Here is a 22333-nt window from a genome sequence, read left to right as displayed (position 1 = left end):
GTGATCTCTGGAAAGTGCAGGATGCCCACAGATGGAAACACTCAGAACTGTGATGACACTGTCTATCAGAAAGAACTTTTATCAAGACAGACAAGGAAAACAAATCTAAGTACTCCACCGCAGGTGTGGTGCTGTGTTTTCACAAAGCTGGTTGCTTCATGTCCCAGTAACGGGCCCCACACCTCGTATTCTAGCCAGGCTGTGCCCAGGAGGGTGGAGGGAGCCCCGGAGGCCCTGGAGCAGGGGGAGCAGCAGAGAAGAGACAGGGCACCTGCCCAGTGCTGGGAGCTGCAGAAACTCCACACAAACAGACCTGCAACCAGGAAAGTGCAAGATTCCAGGGGAGACTGGAGAGGAACTGGGGGAGACAGCAGAGGGAGGAGGGGGAACTCTAATTACAGGTAACATTTCACCTGGTGAGGCAGGTGGGGAAAGGCCTTGCAGGGGGAGGGGCAGCCTGATCGAAGGCCTGGACGCTGGGAGAAATCAGAATCCAGGCAGCTGGGCGTCCTCCAGGCCCCTCGACCAGGCCCCATGGAGTCAGGAGGGCGCAGAAGACAGAAGCAGGAGCATCGGGAGGGCCTGGCGATGGGCTAAGGACTTTGAATTTGACCCTGCCTTTACCCCTCCCATCCCTGCCCATAGAGTATGAGCTGTACCATGTGGAGGGAGATGTTTGGTAGAATCTCTGTCTGCCCATGGGAAGATAAGGGCTCTGCGTCTGGCCATGCAGTTGGGTGGGGACAGGCTTCCCCACAGTACTCCCTTTTCCCAGAAACAGCCTTTCCAGGAAGTGATCTGGAGGCTAACAGAGGAAGGCACTCACAATAGAAATCCAGCAGAAGGGAGCACCATCCAACATCCACACCCAGCTGAGGCCCAAGACAAGGGTCAGGACCAGGACACGAATGGGAGGGAAGGACAGAAGGATAAGTCAAGGGTCATGATGCATTTGCAATTCTTTGGCATCATCCAGGAGCTGGCCCTTCTGCTGGAGCCCTCCTCTTCTTTCTGGCTTGAATTTTCCTTCTCTTGTTTCATGATTTCAATTGGCTGCCCTGGCTCCTGGGGTCCTGCAGCTTTGAGGCAGAGAAGGAGGCAGGGGAGCAGCCAGTTCTCTTCTCCCACCTGCTTGGAGGAAGGCCTACCTCTGTGAATACTCTCCCATCCACAAGGTCAGTGCCTCTAGCCTCTGCCACCAGGCACACAAGCTAGTGGCACAGGGTGATGGTTACTCTTCCTGAGGGACAATCCCGGGCGTCACAGAGAGGAGATGATAGAAAGATTCTAGGATGGGGCTTAGGGGAGGGGATGTGGGGGAGGCTCTAACGATATGGGGCAACTCTAGGCTGGGTGCTGCCGAGAACTGGGGTCAGTTCTACCAGTGTGAGTCTCAGCAACCCCATCTGTGGAATTGGGGACCAGAGTGAGGATAAAGGTGCAATTGGTAAAGAAGGAGCAGTCCTGCTTTTCAGCCCAGGGAGGGGGTGTTTTCTTGGTGGGGGTGCAGTGATGGGTGTTTGCTGTCTCCTTCACTCCTGCTCTCAGGGTGACCCTGTGTGAAGCTGGAGTTCTGTGAGAGTCTTTACATCCAAGAGGAAAAGAACATCACCCTGTTGTGATACCAGACCAGCTTTGGGATGTCAGGGGTTCTTTCTTTCTCAATCCTTTATAAACATCCGTGTAAATAAACAGAAGGGAATATCCCCACAGACTTCAAGACTGCTCTTCTTATTAAATTTATTTCATAACAAAATATTTCCTATTATACTCATGCTTCTTTACACCATGAAAAGAAAAGAAAGAAAGATACCAGCTCAGTCCTGTCCAACTCTTTGTAGCCCCATGAACTGTAGCCCACCAGGCTCCTCTCCATGGGATTTCCTAGTCAAGAATACTTGAGTGGGTTGCCATTTCCTTCTCCAGGGGATCTTCCTGACTTGGGGACTGAACCCACATCTCTTGCATTTTTCATCTCCTGCATTACCACGAGTGCAGTTTTTAAACTTTATGTCTCCCTTTTTGTCCACACTTTATCCAAAGTCCTCTCATTTGATTATTATTATGAACTCATGGCCTTTCACAGACTCAACAAGGCCCAATGAAATATATCTATGGTAACATTACCTTTCATTTTTTTTTTTTTTACTGTTATATGTGGGTGCCCCTTCTGACCACTTCTCTGAACATCTTCTAGAGCATCCTTGCCTCTACAGGAGCAGAGAAGCCAGCCTGTGGGATTCACCTCCCCTGCAAGGGGTCTTCCTTCTTTTGAGTGGATGGAAGCCCATGGGTGCCCATGTGGGTGGGCAAGATGCTGCTGGACAATATCTGTTTAAGGTCACAGTTCACTCTCATTATTCTGGTTTAACCCTGTTTTCATGCCTAATTTTCTAGAGAACTTGGTTTCATCAACACGAACATGCCTCCTACGCTGACAGTTGTCACAGTAAGAGTCACACTTATTTCTTGTTGGCATTTAATTCAACTGCTTCCCTCATCTTTGAGGTGGTGGTGCTAGAAACCACCCCATTCTTGTGGGTTCCTGACTGCTATAAAGTGACTTCTGCTGTCTTAGGGCTTCCCTGGTGGCTCAGACAGGGAAGCGTCTGCATGCAATGTGGGAGTCCTGGGTTCTATCCCTGGGTCAGGAAGATTCCCTGGAGAAGGAAATGGCAACCCAGTCCAGTACTCAAGGGGCGCGGTGTTGGTCACTTTTTTTAGGCTCACTTGTTCAGTCGTGCTTTGGGTAGGGAGGAACAGTGCAAACAAATATCACTGGCGTGTGCTCACAGTGATTCAGCCACACTGGGTTTGCCCCCGCTCATGGCGTGTGTGCTTTCTGACCAGTCTACACTGCTCAGACTCTAGGTTGCTCTCCCGGGAACTGTCTGATGCAGGCCCTGGTTTGCATGCACTTCCCAGGTCTAAGCCACTCAGCTCTAGGTTCCTGGGTACTCCACAAAGGTGCAGACTTGGTTGGGCCTGCGTTTTGCGCCCGTCCCAGGTCCAAGCAGCTCAGGTGACCGGGTGCTTGGCGTGCGGAGTCACCCCCAGTTGAAGGCTGCAACTTATCCCCTCCCATGTCCCAACCACTCGGTTTTCTGGGTGTACAACTGGCACACATTCTCAGGTGTGCTGTGTGTCTCTTCTGGGGAGCTGATCTCTGGTTGCAACCCTCCCAGTGGATGTTGACTGTCCAGAATCCCAAGAAGTCTTGGTTAGCGATGAAGCCTGCTTTCAGTTTGATAGAGGATGCCATCTCTGGGGCCGCGATCCAGGCAAGAGTACTGGAGTGGGGTGCCATTGCCTTCTCCGTAGAAGCAGCAGCTGTCTCTGGGGCTGCGATTGCCTCCTTCCGGCTCTGGCTGCCCTCACCTGCCTGTCTCCAGTGGGGGATGGGCCCGTCCGCAGCCAGCTAGCTCTGCTTAGTCCTTTGTTCTCTGAGTGTGCCTGGAGGTGTCTTAGGTTAGGGCTTTTCTCAGATAGTTATCCCACAGTCTGGGTTGCAATCTCAAGCTAGTTCCCTCAGATTGCCCTCAGCGCATTCAGGCCCTAAGCAATGCAGCCCACTCCTCCCTGTCCCTCCCCCGCTTGCTAGTGGGGGATGCTAGCCTCCGGGCTGCTGCTCTGCTGGGAGTTACTGTTAGACACCTAATCTGTGGCTTTTCATTATTTATTTATTTTTCCTCCCAGTTATTTTGCCCTCTGAGATTCCAAGGCTCACCACAGACCCACCAGAGAGAGTGTTTCCTGGTGTTTGGAAACTTCTCTCTCTCTTTTTTTTTTAAAGACTCTCTTGCCAGGACATATCTCCTTCCCTACCTCTTTTGTCTCTCTTTTTATCTTTTTATATTTTGTCCTACCTCCTTTCGAAGACAATGGGCTGCCTTTCTGGGTGCCTGATGTCCTCTGCCAGCATTCAGAAGTTGTTCTGTGGAATTTGCTCGGTGTTAAAATGTTCTTTTGATGAATTTGTCAGGGAGAAAGTGGTCTCCCCGTCCTATTCCTACGCCATCTTAGGACCGGCCCTGGGCTAGGGACTTTCTTAAAGCCCCTTTCCCTTCCCAGGGAGGGTGACTGCAGGCACACAGGGAGATGGTTGGGGAGAATCTGTCTGCCCACAAGGAGGGGAGGGATGCTTGCCTGGCCATGCAGCTGGGCAGGGACAGGCTTCTCCAGGGTCCTCCCCTCTCCCACCAATGGCCTTTCCAGAAAGGGACCAATCAGAGGCTAACAGAGGAGGAAGCCCTGGTGAGGAATCCAGCAGAGGAAGCACCATCAGCATCCACACCCAGCTGAGGCCCCAGACAAGGGTCAGGGCCAGGCCAAGAATGGGAGGGAAGGGCGGAAGGATGAGCCCAGTGTTCAACGCATTTACAATTGTTTGTCATCACCCAGGAGCTGGTCCTTCTGCCTGAGCCCTCCTCTTCTTTCTCACTTGGCTCTGTTCTCATGTTTCATGATTTCAATAGGCTGACCTGGCTTCTGGGGTCCTGCAGCTTTGGGGCAGAGAAGGGGCAGGGGGCCCGCCAGCTCTCCTCTTCCATCTACCTGGAGGAGGGCCTGCCTTTGTGACTTCTCTCCCATCCACATGATGGTGCCTCCAGCCTCTGCCACCAGGCACACTCCCTAAAAACAAGCTGATGGTTACTCTTCGTGAGGGAGAGCTGGGAACATCGCAGAGTAAGGTGCAGGAAGAAAGATTCTCGGCTTGGAGCTTAGGTGAGGGGATGTGGGGGAAGCTCTAAGGCAATGGGGCTGCTCTAGATGGGGTGCAGCAGGGAATGGCAGGCAGCTCTACCAGCGGGCTCTCAGTAACTCATCTATGGAGAGGGGCAAGCAGAGCGAGGATGAAGCTGTGATTGGTAAAGAAGGGACAGGCCTGCTTTTCAGCCAGGGGAGGGGCGTGGTATTGGTGGGGGCGCAGTGACCGGTGTTTGCTGTCTCCTTCGCTCCTGCTCTCAGGGTGACCCTGTGTGAGGCTGGAGTTCTGTGAGAGCCTTTACATCCAACGGGAGAAGAGCAGCGCCCTGTTGTGACACCAGGCCAGCCTCCGGATGTCAGGGCTTCTTTCTTTCTCAATCCTCTGTAAACATTCATGTAAATAAACAGAAAGGAATATACCCAGAGACTTCAAGACTCCTCTTATTTTTAAATTCAATTCACGGCCTCCTGATGCTTACCACAGGCTGTGTTCTTACACTGACTGTATAGAAAGAGGAGGCAGAGTAAACCCACCCCATATACACCTCAGCCCAGGCAGGCCCTTTACCTGGTCTGTATTGTGAATGGGGAGACATGGAGGAAAAAAAAAGGAAAAAAAAAAAAAAAAAAAAAAAAAAAAAAAAAAATAAATAAATTCAATTCACAACAGAACACTTCCCATTACATTCACTCTTCTTTGCACCATACAAACAAAAGAAAGACTCCAGCTCAGATGTGCCCACTCTTTGCAGCCTCATGGACTGGGGCCCTCCCAGTTCCTCAGTCCATGGGACTTCCCAGGCAAGAATACTGGAGTGGGCAACCATTTCTTTCTCCAGGGGATCCTCCCTGCCCAGGCGTCGATCCCACATCTCTTTGGTCTTGCGTCTCCTGCATAACCACTCGCATTCTTTTTAACCTTTATGTCTCTCTTTTTGGCCACACTTTTCTGAAGTCCTCTCCTTTGAATATTATACACACGGAGATGTGAAATATAATATAAAAAATAGTGAATAGATATTTACACAGGAAGATATGAAATATGGTATCAAAAAAAATGTTGTGGAAGGGAGTAAAAATTTTCTTGGAATGTGTAAATGACTGCCAATTTAGAAAAAGTAGATAAGTTTAGGTCAACATATATGAACCCCAATGGTAACCACAAATCAAAAACCCACAGTAGATACAGATAACCTGGAGAGAAGGGAAAACAGACATACCACCAATGAAGACCATCAAACTAGAAGGAAAGAAATTGAAACAAGAAGAAAACACAGAAGAACTGGAAAACATTTAATAAACTGGCAATAAGTACATGACGTGAGTCTGAGTGAACTCTGGGAGTTGGTGATGGACAGGGAGGCCTGGCGTGCTGCGATTCATGGGGTCACAAAGAGTCGGACATGACTGACCGACTGAACTGACTGACTGATGAACTCATGGCCTTTCACAGACTCTGCCTGTCTCAATGAAACTTTCATAGCAATCATTATCTTTTATTGTTATTATTATATGTGGGTGCTCCTTTACGACCACTTCTCTGATCACCTTCAAGAGCATCCTTGCCTTTGCAGGAGCAGAGATGCAGTCTCTGGAATTCACCTCCCCTGCAAGGGGTCTTCCTTCCTTTGAGTGGACAGAAGCCCATGGGTGCCTATGTGGGTGGGCAAGATGCTGCTGGACAGCATCTGTCTAAGGTCACAGTTCACTCTCATCATTCTGGTTTCACCCTGTTTTCACGCCTGCTTTTCTAGAGAACTAGGCTTCATCAACACGAACATGTTCCTACACTGACAGTTGTCACAGCACGAGTCACACATTTCTGGTTGGCATTTAATTCAGCCGCTTCCATCATCTTTAAGGTGGTGGCACCAGAAACCACCCCATTCTTGTGGGCTATTGACTGCTATAACGTGACTTCTGTTGTCTTAGAGTTAAAAAATCCAGTCCTAAAAATGCATATGGTTAGAACAGATCAATTTGTACAGAGGGTTCTGCTCATTTGCTTTCTGCTCATTCCTTTCCAAGGAAAAGCTTCTTCTTTAGATAGTTCATCAATGTCTTTAAATGATATCACTACATTGGGAGCTGCAGTAGTGTGAGAATGTGTGCGCAGGAGACAGGAAGCTGGACTTGGACTCTGGCTCTAGCACTAGCTGTGTGCTTTGAGTAAATTGCTTCACCTCTCTGAGCTTCAGTTTCCTTTCTTAAAGGATCATTGTGAGAACTAAAAGGAAGTGAATTCATACCAAGCAATTGGGAAGGTACCTGGTGCAAAGTGGGAAGTCATCAACCACAATAGCTAGGAAGTGGTAAGTATTGCATTTTGCTTTTTCTTGACTTAAATTTGATAGTATTTGTTTGCTTCTTATTAGGAAAAATAAGGATTTCATTTATTTATATACTTTCTATTATACCTTTCCCCTTCTTCGCCTTTTATCATTATTCTAATTGTATACCTCTGTTAGGAAGCTCTGTATTTGTAAGCACTTTATTTGCATCTTGGTTTCTTATGCTCTCGACTGGACCTCCTATTTCTTGACTCCCAGCTTTGTAAGCTGAGATGTTAGTCTTCCTCCTCCCTTCAGTGCTCGGCTCCCAAGCTCTAGAAGTGTATTTTGATTTTTAAGTTAACAAGTACACTTACTTCACATATTTAAATACTCTGTTTCATTTTTAAAGATAAGGATATTTTATAATGACTATAAATGAAATAAAACTAAGATTTTTGAATCACTAATAAACCTGTGAGTTAATACACTTGGAGTTATATCATATTATATATATTAATACTACTTCAGTTTTAAAACAGTCTCCAAAAGACTTGGGCATAGATATATTTACTTTAGATTTTTTTTTTTAAGTCAAACAAAAGTGTTTACATTTTCTGTGATTTCTTAATACATTTTTTAAGAGCTAATTTGTACCATATAGCTGTACATGCTTCTCAGCAGTTCACTTCAGTTCAGTTCAGTTCAGTCTCTCAGTCATGTCCAACTCTTTGCAACCCCATGAACTGCAGCACGCCAGGACTCCCTGTCCATCACCAACTCCCGGAGCCCTCACAAACTCAAGTCTATTGAGTCAGTGACGCCCTCCAACCATCTTATCCCCTGTCGTCACCTTCTCCTCCTGAGCTTTGGTTTTTTCTAATGTTTCTAATTGGCTTCATTTTCACTCCTCGCACTGTTTATCTTCAACATTTCCTCCATTTCTTTCCAACTGTGCCTCATGTGATACCGAGTCCCCTGTCCCACAGACTCTGGACTTCTTATCCCATTCTGGACTGGTTTCTCTCTAGGTCTGCTGCGCGCCCAGCTGGGATCCTTGGATTCCCTTCCCAAGGGGTTGATGTTCCTGACTCCTGGATCCCACGTCTATCTCTCTTGTGGGTGTCCTTTACCTTGCTCCATAATTAAACAAACATGTAATCTATTTTTTTCCCTGCATCTCATTCTCAAGTAACTTTCTGAAAAGCCTGGTGAAGAGTGAAGGCTGCTGTGAATATGGGATGGGGTGTGCGGGTGTGGGCTTGTCCCCTGCTTCCCCTCGGCCTCCCTCTCATCTTGCTCCCTCTCCGGGGCTCTGCCCAGCAGACCGTTCTTCTCTCCTGTGAACACCCTCCCTGTTTCTCTCCCTCTACTGCGCTCCTCTTCACTCAGCTATCACTTCTCCACCCAGTGAGTCTTCAAACATTTGTGAAAGACTCCGGTCTCCTACTTCTCTCATGCTTGCTTTTATTAGCAGCAGAGGGAGGAGAGGCAGGCTATGGGTTCTCGAGCCAGTGAGTGGGGTGCTACCAGTGTACCAAGGGCAAGACTTCTGACATTAGGTAAGTCAGGTAACATCTATGTGTCAGATTCCTTATTTGTAAATGAGGATACAGTGGTACAGACCTCAGAAGCTAATGGAATAACATATGAGGTACCATTGGTAAAGTTTCAGAGCCGATACCAATGCAGAGCAAGGATCACAAACACCAGTTGCTCTTCTAAGTGAAAGTGAAAGTTGCTCAGTCGTGTCCGACTCTTTGTGATCCCTTGGATGACACAGTCCATGGAATTCTCCAGGCCAGAATATTGGAAGGGTAGCCATTCCCCTCTCCAGGGGATCTTCCCAACGCAAGGATCGAACCCACGTCTCCTGAATGGCAGGTGGATTCTTTACCAACTGAGCCACAAGGGAAGCCCACGTGAAGCTGTTTCCACTCAACTCTGAACCAGGGCCCTTTTGCATGTTAGGTGAACGTGATAACCACTACACTACAGAAACCAGCACTCTTATCAGCAGATGGTGTTATCCCATATATACCTTCACCATCATTTCAGTCAGGTCTCAGGAGGAGTAGCTGACAGATGCTCTTTTGCTTTCTTAAAAATAGTAGCTCAACATCATCAACACTTGCTTTCCTTCCTCATCTCCCATGGCAAGATAATCACATGCAGAACCAAAATAAATGATTTAATTATAAAGATCTGATTTTTTTTTAAGAAAGACCACTGAGAATGGGTTTATCTGAAAGGATGGACACCCTCATATATTATAAGTGTGAACATTTTGCTACAGTTTGTTTGCATAGCATGGTGGTCTAGGTGTGGAAATTTTTGAGGTGTTGATGCCATCTGATCTTAATTCTACTTCTAGATATAGCTTAAGGATACAGTCTCAGATGTAGGTGAAGTTTTATACAAGCAGAATATTCTTTGCATTATTATTTACATAAAGAATTAGAAATTACACCAAGCCCAGTATTCAGGAGGGGAAAGCAAGGAGGACAGAATAGCTGCAGGGGTCTCAGCTACTCAGAGCAGGGATACAGGAATTGGGGCAGGGCTGGTGGGACTCCAGGCCCTTGTGGGAAAAAAGGCTCTTCCATAAGCAAGGAGGACCTGGGCTATGGGAGCTGTATCAGCAAGAACTTTATCCAGGAGAGATTGATAGGGAACAAGACATCATTTTGGAATGAAGAGTCATTTACGAATTAACATATATCCACAAATAAATATTTTGTATATTATAGGGAATAGAGCATATTCATCACACATATGTGATTTGGATCAGAAAGACTCAGGTTCTAGTCCAGACTCTGGTACCAGCGTGACAATTTGTCTCAGCTAAGTCTGAGTGAGTTTCAGGAGCCTGCATGTCAAGGACACTGGATCAACGTTATCATTAATATTAGTTATTACCAATTCAAAATCACAGGTGTCCCAACCTCACTTCACTCCAGAGTATCACCTCCTATCTGTTCTAGTCTCTGGTGTTATTGTTCCTATAGCTTCGCAGATGGCTGTCTCCTGTCTGATACCTTCTCCTTGTGCCCCAACAGGAGAGCAGGAGTGTGACTTGGATTGGAAGGAGCTGTAGGAGGTGAATGACTTTTCTTAACTAACAACCAGCAGAGCCCAGGAGACAGAGAGCCGCACTGGGCTAGTTCCTGGAGGCAGTGGTGGCCGTCCCGGGGGAACCCACCAGAGAACTTGTCCGTCGCTGCTCCCTGCAGCTGCTGCTCCCTCACAGTGGAGCTCACAGTCTTTTCTCTCCAAGGTTGAGGTCACACCTCCTTCACCCTGACGCAGACAAGGAGCTGAAGGGAGATCGCTGAGATCCCCTGCTGCCACCATGAGCTCAGAAAACATTGGACATTGCTCAGGTAGTCAGCTGCCTGTTCTCTGGAAGGTTCCTATGTGTGACCCAGAAGTGAGGGAGGTGTTTCCAGGCTGAGTTAAACTACAGAGGAATGAAGAACCATGAAGAGGATGGATAGGCATCCTTGAGCTTCCAAGGGAGACCGGGAGATTCCCTCACCCTGGGGTCTGCCCGTAGCCTCCTTCCTGGCCCTCTCCTCAGAGAGCCATGACCAGGGCACTGACTTCCCGCCTCTCCCACCACCCAGCAAGTGACTCAGGACAGAGGCCGGGAGAGCGCACGCGGAGCACGGACCACAGATGGGAGTCCCCAAGGCCAGGCAGGCCTGGAGAGGAGGTCCTCCAGCATCACTGGAGCGTCTCCTGCTCTCTCCCTTGGCCCAAGCCTCCTCCCACTCCCAGACGCTGGGCATCACCGCAGAAGCTGTTTCCTCCAGCTCTTCCCAGCCAGCAGCCCAGCCGCTCTGCAAGGGTCCGTGGACCCTGCACTGAACCCCAGTCTGGCCTTTGCCACCTCCCACCTGGAGGGGAGGGATAATGGGGATCACATCTGGCTCCACCCCTCATCCACCTGGTTGATCCCCTCCCTGCCCATCCTAGAGTCTGTGGTCAGAAGCAGGAATCCTCTCACATGGTAGTTTTACTCAATGGCGAGTGGTCCTAAAGTCTTTTTTAAAATTAGGTGACATGAGTTTGTAATGTTTTCTAAGTTTCGTGTGCACCACATTGTATTTCAACTTCTATATACGCTACTGCATGCTCACCACCAAAAATGAGTTGCAAAGAATCCCCATCGTGTGCTATAGAGTAGAATGAACAAATCACAGGAGTTTTAAATGTAAAGAGGATTCAAAGTCATGTCCAAGAAATGTCTGACACTTGACCTTGGATTCAACCTCAGGGCTTTCGGCTCTGTGGCCTTGGGCTGTCCATTCTCCTGTCTGAGTTTCACTTGCTTCTTCTGTGAAATAAGGATAATGCCTCTTTGTATGGATTTACCAAGAAACACATTTGATATCAAGTCCCAGCCCACACACATATATATAGCCTGGCCACCAATATCTTACCTACAATTCTATAACCTCCAGATCTCTGAAATCACACAGCAATTTTGATAACTCATTGGGGAGTAATCTTACCCTGTAGTGATCTGAGGCTATTTATAGTCATTACATTCTTTATCCCATTTAACGTGAGTATTCAATTGTTTCATTGTCCAAACACGAAAGCATTCATTTACAGGGTGCTGCCAGTCTATTCTGGAAGTGGTAACTAACAAATCACACTTGCTCTTTCTTCTCTTTGTCTGTTTATATTCAGTTGCTCAGTCATGTTCAACTCTTTGCAAATCGCATGGAATGCAGCTGCCAACCTCCTCTGTCCATGGGGTTCTTAACAAGAATATTGCAGTGGCTTGCCATGCCCTCCTTCAAAGGATCTTCCTGACTCAGGGATCAAACCCGCCTCTCTTACATCTCCCGCATTGGCAGGCAGGTTCTTTACCACTAGAACTCCCCAGGAACCCCACCTATGACCTCAGTTTCCCTGGGAATCCCGCCTAGGACCTCATTTCACCTAACCTCCTTACAAGCCCTATCTTCAGTAAGGTCACCAGGGGGTTAACTCTTCAACACATTTTGGGGGAGGGGGGTGGGACAGTCCATCCATAACCCTAGGTGACCTCACCAAGAGCACCCCAGGTGACTGCTGCTCAGCAAGATGAATTTTAAGTACTTTATACTCAATAACGTTTATGTCCCACCACAGGTTCTTCTAATCGTACTCCCTTTTCTTTCATCTAGATATTGAGATCTTTTTTGAAGAGGTCGTTGAATGTCTCTGGGACACACTGAGCAGAGACGAACTGCTACTCCTGCTGAATGAATTTCTGGGGAGAATTGATGCTGAGGCCAGTTTGTCCAGGTAACCTGCACAAGTGCACCAGGAAGGTCACCCATGTCCCCCAGCACCAGGCTAGCTTCCTCCTGGCAGGAATGCCTCCTCCAGGCAGGACCCTATTGTTGGGGTCAGGGATGTTCCTTCTCAAGATCCCATCAGGAATGTGTCCTCCATGTCAATTGCTGATAGTGAATGATTGTGGGTTGAGAAGAGATGAAACCTGCAAGGAGGGGCAGGTTATGTGACCTTGGACAAGTTACTGAACTGCTCTCAGCTTTAGTTTCTTCATCTTTTCATTTTTATTGTGAGGACACTGAGATCATGCACGTAAAGTGATTCCCACAATGACGGACACAGAGTAAGTACTCAATCAATAGTAACATTTAAATAACTTGTTAGGAAGAGACAGGGGTCAAGGGTCTTCTTTCTGGTGAGGAGAACCAAGCAGAATTTCCCTTGGGACAAATTAGAGAATCCTGACACCACCATTTGTGTCCTGGGCCTGTGTACAGTCTTTCTATTCCCTGTGTTAGGAAATGTACCAACCCTGCAGGGTCCTGCTGGCCCATAAGGCAGAGAGGCTAGAGAGGAACTGGAGGAGCTGGTGGGATCCTGGATCTAGCCCTGCCCAACTCCTGGGCCTGTGGGCTTAAGACTTTGAATCTCAGATCTGTCCTGTGTCCAGTGGGAATAGCAATTCAGTCTGATGGATCATGGTGATGGCCTCAGAGTGAACTGCAGGTCAGAGATGGGAAATCAAGTGCAATCATCTCGTCCAAAGGCCCAGGGAGGCCTGCACCAGGGTCAGACCCAGGGGTCAGGGTGGAGCAGAGGGTCCAGGCTGGAGGACTAGTAGGCAGGCTTGGGCAGCAGGGCCAGGACTAGAGTGAGGAGAGTGGGCCCCAAGGACACAGACCTGAAGGGGCTGTGATGCTAGCAGAGGTTCCGGGAGTGGGAGGCAGGACATTTCTTTCTTCCCTGTGGGATCCCCTCAAGCTGGACTAGAGGGCCTTGGGTGACTGTGTCCTCCACACCCTGCCTGGGACCTGGCTTCTCCCTCCATCTGGGACCCTCTTCTAGTCTATATGGAGCTGCCCCAACAGTGGGAAGGCTGTGTGGCTCAGTGAGCCCTCCAGGGTCACAGTGAGTGGCTGTGATTGTGTTTCATTTGAGGGATTCTGAGGACCTCACGCATCCACAACAAAGACGAAAACACTTCCTGCACCAGCCTTGCAAGTGCTGGTCTCTTCAGGCTCAGCAATTCAGATAGATGTTTCCTCAAGTCTCTTGAATCTTTAGAGGCTCCATAAAGTTGCACAGGGCCGTAGGGTACACGTATGTTAAGCTGTCGCCAGGTAAGGTGTGAGTTAGGCTGGTGACCCCCGAGAGGTCAGGGATGCTGGGCCCTGAAGGATGTCAGGATTCCAGCTACAGTTTATTGCAGAGCAGAATTCAGGTTCCCTTCAGCTCCAGGACAGCGTCTGGGCAGGTTTCACACATGAAGCTTCCATTGTCCTCAGGACAAGTTACTGCCCTGGATTCAGCATGTGGCAGGACCCAGAGAGCACTGCCCCAGGGGTGCTCACCCTGTTTAAAAACATATTGTGACGTTTTTTAAAAATGTTCATTTTGCCTGAAATATAACATCAAATAAATTGTGGCGTTGTCACAGGATGAGATTTCTAGAGAGCTCTGGGTTTGTGTCGATGTATTTTGCTTCTTTGTGCAGTGTCTGCAGTGCTCAGTTTGTGTCTCTCTTCGTATTGTCACAGTCTTTCTTTTTTGTTAGTTGCCAGGAAGTTAATTCGGTGTTAAAGAATTTTAAATGCATGACAACAAAAACACTTTTGTGATGTTGAATGAGAATAGGACCAGGCTGCAATCTTTTATTTATTATCGTGATGCTTTATTTGTCTATTACTGTGATCTCTTCAAGAAAATTAGAGATACCAAGGCAACATTTCATGCAAAGATGGGCTCAATAAAGGACAGAAGTGGTATGGACCTAACAGAAGCAGAAGATATTAAGAAGAGGTTGCAGGAATACACAGAAGAACTGTACCAAAAGGATCTTCACGACCTGGATAATCACGATGGTGTGATCACTCATCTAGAGCCAGACATCCTGGAATGTGAAGTCAAGTGGGCCTTAGAAAGCATCACTATGAACAAAGCTGGTGGAGGTGATGGAATTCCAGCTTAGCTATTTCAAATCCTGAAAGATGATGCTGTGAAAATGCTACACCCAATATGCCGGCAAATTTGGAAAACTCAGCAGTGGCCACAGGACTGGAAAGGGTCAGTTTCATTCCAATCCCAATGAGGCAATGCCAAAGAATGCTCAAACTACCACACAATTGCACTCCTCTCACACGCTAGTAAAGGAATGCTCAAAATTCTCCAAGCCAGTCTTCAGCAATACGTGAACCGTGAACATCCTGATGTTCAAGCTGGTTTTAGAAAAGGCAGAGGAACCAGAGATCAAATTGCCAACATCCACTGGATCATGGAAAAAGCAAAAGAGTTCCAGAAAAACACCTGTTTCTACATTATTGACTATGCCAAAGCCTTTGACTGTGTGGATCACAAGAAACTGTGGAAAATTCTTCAAGAGATGGGAATACCAGACCACCTGACCTGCCTCTTGAGAAATCTGTATGTAGGTCAGGAAACAACAGTTCGAACTGGACATGGAACAACAGACTGGTTCCAAATAGGAAAAGGAGTACATCAAGGCTGTATATTGTCACCCTGCTTATTTAACTTCTATGCAGAGTACATCATGAGAAACGCTGGACTGGAAGAAACACAAGCTGGAAGCAAGATTGCTGGGAGAAATATCAATAACCTCAGATATGCAGATGACACCACGCTTATGGCAGAAAGTGAAGAGGCACTAAAACACCTCTTGATGAAAGTGAAAGAGGAAAGTGAAAAACTTGGCTTAAAGCTCAACATTCAGAAAATGAAGATCATGGCATCCGGTCCCATCACTTCATGGGAAATAGATGGAGAAACAGTGGAAACAGTGGCTGACTTTGTTTTTGGGGGCTCCAAAATCACTGCAGATGGTGACTGCAGCCATGAAATTAATAGACGCTTACTCCTTGGAAGAAAAGTTATGACCAACCTAGATAGTATATTCAAAAGCGGAGACATTACTTTGCCGACTAAGGTCTATCTAGCCAAGGCTATGGTTTTTCCGGTGGTCATGTATGGATGTGAGAGTTAGACTGTGAAGAAGGCTGAGTGCTGAAGAATTGATGCTTTTGAACTGTGGTGTTGGAGAAGACTCTTGAGAGTCCCTTGGACTGCAAGGAGATCCAACCAGTCCATTCTGAAGGAGATCAGCCCTGGGATATCTTTGGAAGGAATGATGCTAAAGTTGAAACTCCAGTACTCTGGCCACCTCATGTGAAGAGTTGACTCATTGGAAAAGACTCTGATGCTGGGAGGGATTGGGGGCAGGAGGAGAAGGGGACGACCGAGGATGAGATGGCTGGATGGCCTCACTAACTCGCTGGATGTGAGTCTGAGTGAACTCCGGGAGTTGGTGATGGACAGGGAGGCCTGGCGTGCTGCAATTCATGGGGTTGCAAAGAGTCAGACACGACTGAGTGACTGAAATGAACTGAACTGAACTGTGATCATTTCCAAGCTAAAAAATTAAAAACAAATTATTAATACCCTGGCCTGTTGTCTCTGAGTACTCCCAGAGGTCAGACTAATGCCCTAGTGTCCAAATCCTCTGGAGCTCAGTGCAGATATCACATGACCCAAAGCCACCATCATATGTCAGTTTGTCAGACTGTCCGGTGGCCAAAGGCCCAGGCAGACAAGGACACTCCTATCAGCCAGAATATTCCAGGAGCTTAGGGACCACTTCCCAGCAGCGAAGGGCAAAGAGCAGGTTGACTCCTCACTACACACTCAGGCCCTTGAATGAAGGTTTTCTCCCCCAATCTCACTTCTGTTAGTTTCTCTATGGACTTTCTACCCTGCTAGTCCTTTGGAAGTGATTGTATTGACCTGCCTCTGAGGCATCTTCATCAAATACCTCTCTTAAGACTATCTTAAAATGGCTTTTGCTTGTTTAGTTCATGATTGAATAATGGAGTATCCATGAAGTACAAACATATGTTTAATGTTGAAAATAATTTACATTTGTAAAATTTTTCCCTTGTGATTTATAATAAAATCTCTGTGGTTTATGTAGAATAGATCCATTGAGCTTATTTTACAGACAAGCAAAGTGTCTTTCTTAATCCCTTAATGTTCCTTGTTACAGGGAAGAAGTGGAGGCATTATGTAAATTTCTGAATGAGTTGAAGACAGACTTGGCTATGAAAGACCAAGAGAGATTCCAACAGGACCTGCTAGACAGACAGAGGTTTTTAAAGGAGTTTCCTCAGGTGAAAAAGGAGGTGGAAGAGAGCATAAGAAAGCTCTGCACACTTGCAGACAGGGCTGACAAGTCGCACAGGGACTGTACCATCTTCAAGGTGGTGGCCAACTCCACCGACACTGTCTGGTGTTCTGAACACCCTTGGCCTGGCTCTGGGACCCGTGACAGCAGGGGCCAGTTTGGCGATCTCGACCACTGGGTTAGGGCTGGGAGCAGCAGCTGCTGTGCCCACTGTGTCCTCCAGCATCGTGGAACACTTTAGTAGGTCATCAGCAGAAACGGAAGCCAGTGGCCTGTTGTCAACTAGCATCAAAGAAAAGGTGTCTGTGGGAGCTCGATGTCTGTGTGCACTTGGGATGGCTTTTCCTACAGCAAAAGTCTACAAATCCATGCAAGGGGTTAGGAAACAAGTTTATGCTGCGAAGTTGGTGAAAGACAACTCTCAGTTAGCAGCCCATGCTAAAAGCTTCACGAGCACTGGGCAAGTCTCTGTCCAAACCAGCAAGGAGGTGAACGAAGCTTTCAAAGGCACGGCTCTGGTAATGATGAAAATGGCCTGGATCAGGCTTTGCAGGAATCTCCCCTCTAGTGAATGTGGGCTTCCTGGTAAGAGTCAGTGCACTTACATGAGAGGGCAAAGACAGAGTTGGCTGAGAAGCTGAGGCAGCCGGCCAGGGAGCTGGAGGAGGAGTTGAAGGAGGCCATACAGACCTATGAGAGGCTGAAGGAAGGCCCAACTCCCCCACCCCCAGAGCCGTGCAGGAACCAGGGACACACGTGAGACCAAGGTTGAGAGCACCTTGTTAGAGGGGAAAGGAAGGGAGACAGCACTGATGGAGCTGAGTGTTAGGAATCTGGCATTTCTGCAGCTGAGCACAGCAGGGGAGGAATGCATGCAGGTGGAAGAGGGGAGAGAGAAGGAAGGAGCCTGGGGCCTGGACTAAGAGGGGAGGGGGACTAGAGAGTGAGGGGAAGGGAGAAACCACTTATTTTGGACTAAAGAACACACTGGGGGCAGAGTAGAGAGGCAGGGGAACTAGCCACGAGAGGCCAGGAATATGAAAGGCTTTAAAATGGGAGAAAGTCAGAGAGGAATGATAACTGGGATCCAGGAGTAGCCCAGGCTCCTCTTTCGCCCTCCCCAGGGTTTGCTGTCCCAGCAGGTAGAGTCTCCCCTGGTGGTGGTCTCCAGCCCTCCTTCTCCAGCATCAACTCACCTTTGATCCCAGCAGGTTTATCTTAATTGGGCACTGACTTCTTGATGATGGTGGTGGTGGTGGTGGTGGCAGCGATGACTACTCAAAGGGTGGAACATTTGTCGAGGTGCAGGTGATATTTGGGATCAGGATACACTGAGTGACTAATGAAGTTCCTATGAAATTCCAAATGCTATGTGAAACAGAGGTTGATTTAAAAAAAAAAAATTACAAAAGAAAGAAAAAATGACACCAGAAGGCAACAACAGAACTTTGTGGTGCATCAAGATCAACCGGCCTGGGGTGAAGAGAAAGCTTCTCAGACCCTCAGTTTCTTCTTCAGCTGTGGGTGGGGCTGGACCAGACATTTCAGGTTCCTTTGTCTCTCCCCACGTTTTGTTCTCCTGACTCTGGTTCAATAAATATGAGCTGATTCACTGAGGATTCCTTGCATTGACTGAGGGGCTCAGCTGGGCTCCAGATGCCTGCCCTCCTTCCATGTGAGCCTGTCTCACAGGATCTCAGGGCGCATGTCCTCCACGGCTCCTCCTGCCTGCCCGCTAGGCTCCCATCGATCGTTTCCCTCAGACCCTGGAGCCCCCAGGCCCCATGGGATGCCCGGGGGTGCCCGTGTCATCTGACTTGGGCTGAGCATGGGGATACTCCTCCTCCAGCCCTGGGGACCAGGATGGACATGGGGCACCCATGGGTGATTGAGAGCAGAGGGCTTGTGTGCAGGTGTGATAGAGGGTCAGCCGTAAACAGAGGGGCAGAGAGAGAGCACACGCCTCACCCAGGCTGCCTCCACGTTTCACCAGAACTCCTGCAGGAGCTTCCCCTCTCCTCTTGGCCAGAGCCTGGACCTCAGAGGGTGGAGCTTGAGCTTTGGGACCTTGCTCGTTCTTATCATAAAGAGAATAATTTGTTTTGCTGGAGGTTCACAGGGATATAATGACCTGACATCAAGAAAAAAGGCTCTGACACCAAGAAGGTTGCAACAACTAACCAGGACCCTCGCTTACCTTTCTCATTAAAGGGCTTTGCTGAGAGTTTCAGGAAGCTTGGGGTTTTTAAGGCATGAGCCACCTGTCTCTTTGCATGGCCAGGCAATGAACCTTCTTCCATTCCAAACTCCAACATTTTGCTATTGTTCGGCCTGATTGTGTGTTGGGAACATGGATTTGCATTCAATAAAGCAGGCAGCCCAAAGTATTCTGCCAGAGCCTCAGGTCCCTCGAAGGCAGAGGTGGACGCCAGGCTCACTCCATCCCCGGAGGCAGGACTGAGGGGCTGGGGAAAGTGGGCAGGAAGGAGGGAAGGCCCATCCAAGGCCATGCTCTGACCCGGTCACCCATCTGGGATTGCACCTGCCACAACCTTCTGAGGAGCCTTCATGGAATGGCCTCAGGCTGCTCCTCTCCAGGAAGGAAAGGGGGGCATCTGGGTGTTGCTCTCACCCCCACGGGCCTGGTCCACGGGGCACCAACTCTCTGTGTTTCCATGTGGAGCATGTGAGCACCTAACAGGCTCCCATCCCATGGTGACCCCTGTCTCAGGTGAGATCCCTGTGGTTCTGAGCAACAGAAACTGAGTCTGGCCAAGTGAGCACAGAAGAGGGCCCACTGGAGGGAACCGGGGCAGGTCAGAGAAAGGAAAGAAGCCCCCAAACCTGCATAGTTCAGGAAGGACTGGAAGCAGGACAGGGCCCCCTGCAGGAGTTCACGGTCTGTCCCCTGAGGCCCCTGCCCGCAGAGGTGCTTAGGTCCAGGCACCGAGAGTCTCAGAGTCAAAATCCCAGGACACAGGACAGCTTGGGTTGGGAGACTGTATTCTTGGACCAATAGATCAGGCTGAAGGATGAGAAGGATGAATGGGTAATAAGGACCTGAACCCTGTGGGAAAGTCTCTGGTCAAGAGGCTCCAGATTGAGTGCTTCCTGGATGCACATGGGCCCTCTTCTCAGACCAACAAAACGACTCTCCTCACCCTGTTTTGGGTCCAAGCATCCCACACACGGCAGTAAGTGCACCACCTTTTCATACGGTTCGCACTGCTCATGTTCCTGGGGTTCTTGTGGCAAGAATACTTTGGCCACCTGATGTGAAGGGACGAGTCACTGGAAAAGAGCCTGATGCTGGGGAAGACTGAGGAGTGCTGGCAATTCTGGGCTTTGGGGCAGAAAATTGCCAATACTGGCAATTCCTTGGGGTTTTTTTCAGGCCAGAAGGGTAGCAGACTTATCAGAATTTCAGTCACTTCTATCCGTCCAAGAACTGCAGCTGCCTTCAAGGGAAATCCACAAAAAATGACTATCTGGTCCTTTGCCCACCATTCAATCTGTCTTTGGCTCTCCTCAAAATCTTCCTGTTCTTCTCCTCCTGAGCCCACACGTGGCGGGTTTGCACTCTGTACTTTTGTGTTTTGTACTTTGTACCAGGTCTTGAGTGTGTGGCTGCTGCCTGCAGGAGAGTCTGCTTGGCAGGAGCTTGTTTGAAATGATTTTTGAGCCTTAGTTCTTTCGCTGACTTGTGTGATCTGGAACAAGTCACGTCCCTGCCTTTGCCTGTTTCCCTATGTACATAATAAAATAATAACTCTGCCCCTCTTCAGAAGAATCACATGATAAAAAAGTAAATGAATTGCAAATGGCCAAGTGCTCTTCTGATAGAATCATACCCTTCACTCCTCCTGGCCTTCCACAGGCTCTCCAGGGTCCAGGGTGCCCCATGACCTCTATCCTAGGGAAGCAGGCCCTTTCGGGGAGGGAGAATTGGACCTCAGTGTTTCAGCCCCCCTCCCACCCGCTTTCCTTTGGACATAAATCAGGATGGTGAAGATCCCAACTTTAGAGTCAGACCTGGGCTTCTATTTCTCTTTACATCTCTGAGATCTCGGATAAGCCGTTTCCCTCTCCTTGATGAGCAAGGCTACCCTTTGCCTCCTCCTTGATGGGGAACCCACTGCTGACACAGTGCTGTTCACAAGCCTCGTGTGGTTCTCGCCCTCTGATTCCACATCTGGCCTGGCAACGCTTGTCCTCCTGCGCTTGCTCCTCTGGCTCCTAAGTATGTTAGGTCACTCTTGACTTTGAACTGCCTCTTTACAAAAAAGCAATCCTGTTTCTCCAGTCACCTAAAGCAGTGTTATCTGAGCCCCCGTGTCCACTGGAACCTTTGTGAGAAATGCACGTGGGCAGAGACATCCACAGGTAAGGTCCTTCAGGGCTGAGTTTCTGCATTTCTCTGCAAGTCTGACTCTTTACCTGCTCCTTGCTGGCCCCCACCTGCCCCCTCTTGGCGCCCCCCTACCCTCACTCTCCCTGCACCAGGAGGAGGCTGCCCATGTTCATCAGGGCCAACCCCCGCTCCAGGCCCCTCCCCAGCCTTGGCCTTGCTTCAGGGCTCCATGGTGGCCCCATGGTCAGCAGCAAGCTCTCATCCTCTGGATCGAAGCTCTGGAGCTCTGCAGCAACCTGTACCGCATCGGCCAGAGCAAGGTCTTCTTCCAGGCCACCACACTGGCCCACCTGGAGGAGGAGCAGGACCTGAAGATCACGGACGTCATCATCAGCTTCCAGGCCTGCTGCAGCAGCTACCTGGCTAGGAAGTGAGTCCCAGTACGCCCACACCTTACTCGGGACCCCCAGCTCTCCTGTAACAGAGGGCACTGAGGAAGCGGGGCATGGGCACCCTCATGCCGGCAGGTGTCCCCCACGGAGGCCACGTGGCTTTCCCTGCCCCCTGCTTCCTGGATTTCTGCCAGAGGTTGAAAGTGAGCAGGAGGGAGGGGTGACTGTGCTCAGATTTTACCTCCAGGAAAACCCCTGGCCACCGCCTTTCCTCCCTGTGTGCCTCCTGTAGGGGAGACACCCAGAGCCGTCTGTCCCCAGAGGACCCCGAGCTCCAGGGAGGAGGCGCCCTTAAGTCCTGACAGCTCCTGTGGGGTCAGGGGCAGGCTCGTGCAGGACAGCAGGAGGGGCAGCTGCACATTTGTGCCTTGACCCCTCTGTGTCAGTGCCTCTAGCCTGAGCCCTGAGCGTTGGGGAGAGAGCTTGAGAATGTGGTGTTTGGATAAATGGATGTTTGCAACATGAGCTGCTGATATTCTTCTGCCCAATGACAGTGGTTTTCTGAGTTGCTTGAAGAAAGCCCCCGCCTCTCCCCAGGCCACGGCTGCCTTATCTGCAAAATCAGATAAAATTCCTGGCCTTTGTTATGGGTGATTGTAAGACCAAATTGCAGTGTGTGGGCCTCATGGAATAACACCCATCACTGACCGTCCCTCAGAACCTGGGGGAAGGTGACCATGATGGCCAGGGACATCTCTTAGGATGAAGCAACCAACGGAAGGTCAGGCGTAGGCCCATGGCAGCCTCTTCTGCTTGGGGGCAAAGAAGAAAAAGTCCAACAGCAGTTGAGCTGCAAGACCCTCAGGCTGTTACCTTTTCTTCTCCATTTCTTTGTAAAACAGAGCCAGCA

The 22333-nt window shown here is 49.0% G+C and overlaps 1 protein-coding gene, 2 long non-coding RNA genes and 1 other non-coding gene across 4 annotated transcripts in view; 3 read left to right on the top strand and 1 right to left on the bottom strand.

The window, feature by feature from the left end:
• The window catches only part of LOC101102047 (apolipoprotein L3-like), a 234245-nt gene that overhangs the window by 66774 nt on the left and 145138 nt on the right, over positions 1–22333 (bottom strand). The window lies entirely within an intron of this gene.
• Positions 1113–16474, top strand: LOC114114030 (uncharacterized). The gene is made up of 4 exons (XR_009599975.1): positions 1113–1175; positions 6921–7019; positions 12158–12278; positions 14191–16474. It is a non-coding gene; the product is annotated as an uncharacterized LOC114114030 (long non-coding RNA).
• LOC121819156 (uncharacterized) lies at positions 3765–5362 on the top strand. The gene is made up of 3 exons (XR_006059402.2): positions 3765–4316; positions 4476–4725; positions 4969–5362. It is a non-coding gene; the product is annotated as an uncharacterized LOC121819156 (long non-coding RNA).
• On the top strand, positions 5170–5305 carry LOC114114254 (small nucleolar RNA SNORA51). Its single transcript, XR_003589084.1, has one exon. It is a non-coding gene; the product is annotated as a small nucleolar RNA SNORA51 (small nucleolar RNA).

The sequence above is a fragment of the Ovis aries genome, chromosome 3 (genome assembly GCF_016772045.2).
Source record: "Ovis aries strain OAR_USU_Benz2616 breed Rambouillet chromosome 3, ARS-UI_Ramb_v3.0, whole genome shotgun sequence".
Taxonomy (NCBI): domain Eukaryota; kingdom Metazoa; phylum Chordata; class Mammalia; order Artiodactyla; family Bovidae; genus Ovis; species Ovis aries.
This window is presented reverse-complemented; position numbering and strand designations above follow the sequence as displayed.